This window comes from Ornithorhynchus anatinus, chromosome 5 (assembly GCF_004115215.2).
Source record: "Ornithorhynchus anatinus isolate Pmale09 chromosome 5, mOrnAna1.pri.v4, whole genome shotgun sequence".
NCBI classification, from domain to species: Eukaryota; Metazoa; Chordata; class Mammalia; order Monotremata; family Ornithorhynchidae; genus Ornithorhynchus; species Ornithorhynchus anatinus.
Window position 1 is genome coordinate 102,334,161 of NC_041732.1, and position 1,618 is coordinate 102,335,778.

The following is a 1,618-nucleotide window of genomic DNA, read 5'->3' on the forward strand; positions in this document are numbered from 1 at the left end:
GCGGCGAGGTTGGCTCCGGCGCAGCAGCGCGCCGCGCGGCCGGTGGGCGGGGCCGGCTCTGAGGGAAAGCGCGGGAGCGGGCGCCGCACCACAAAGGTGTGGAGGCCTTCTCCTCTTCCTCCGCCTCCCTCTCCCACCGCAGTCCCTTCCTCCTCCATCCCTTCTCTTCAGTCCTCCCCGTTCAATCCCCTCCTTAATCCTCGTTCTCTTCAATCCCCCCTCTCCCAGCCTCCGTCTTCATTCTCTTCAGTCCTCCCTCTTCAGTTCCTCGTCTTCAATCCTCCCTCTTTAATCCCTCCTCTTCAATCCCCCTTCAATCCTCCCTCGTCATTCTCTTCAATCCCTCGTCTTCAGTCCCTCGTCTTCAATCCTGCCTCTTCAGTTCTTCCTCTTCAATCCTCCCTCCTCATTCTCTTCAGTCCTCCCTCTTCAATCCCTCCTCTTCAATCCTCCTTTTTCAATCCCCCCTCTTCAATCCTCCCTCTTCATTCTCTTCAGTCCTCCCTTTTCAGTCCCTCCTCTTCAATCCCCCTTCAATCCTCCCTCTTCATTCTCTTCAGTCCCTCCTCTTCAATCCTCCCTCTTCAGTCCTTCCTCTTGAATCCTTCCTCTTCATTCTCTTCGGTCCTCCCTCTTCAGTTCCTCATCTTCAATCCCTCCTCTTCAATCCCCCTTTTTCAATCTCCCCTTCATTCTCTTCAGTCCTCCCTTTTCAGTCCCTCTTCTTCAATCCTCCCTCTTCAATCCTCCCTCTTCTTCAGTCATCCTCCCTCTTCAATCCTCCCTCTTTAATCCCTCCCTCGTCAGTCCCTCCTCTTCAATCCTCCCTCTTTAATCCCTCCTCTTTAATCCTCCCTCTTTAATCCCTCCTCTTCAATCCCTCCTCTTCAATCCCTCCTCTTCAATCCCTCCTCTTCAATCCTTCCTCTTCAGTCCTCCCTCTTCATTCTCTTCAGTCCCTCTTCTTCAGTCCTCCCTCTTCATTCTCTTCTGTCCTCCCTCTTCAGTCCCTCTTCTTCAGTCCTCCCTCTCCAGTCCTCCCTCTTCAATCCCTCTTCTTCAATCCTCCCTCTTCATTCCCTTTAATCCCTCGCTCTTCAGTCCCTCCTCTTCAATCCTCCCTTTTCAATCCTCCCACTTCATTCTCTTCAGTCCTCCCTCTTCGATCCTCCCTTTTCAATCCCTCCTCTTCAATCCTCCCTCTTCAATCCTCCCTCTTCAATCCTCCCTCCTCAACCCTCCCTCTTCAATCTTCCCCTCCAGTCCCCCCTCTTCAGTGCCCCCTCTTCCATCCCCCTTCTTCTTCGCCCGCCATTTCCAGCCTCACCCGATTTCCTCAACCCCGTAGGCAGGAGCAGGCCGCCAGAGGCCTGGAGACAGGCTTTGAGCCCGAAGCTGTCTACCCTTGGACACACGGTCCTGCCACTAAAACGCAAATATCCAAACACTCTTGGATTCGTCAATCAATGGTAGCTTTTAAGGATATTTGTTAGGTGCTTCCTGTGTGTCAAGCACTGTTCTAAGCGCTGGGCTAGATACGGGCTAATCAGGTCCCCTGAGGGGCTCACAGTCTGAGCAGGAGGGAGAACAGGTATCCATTCAGTCAGTCGTATTGACT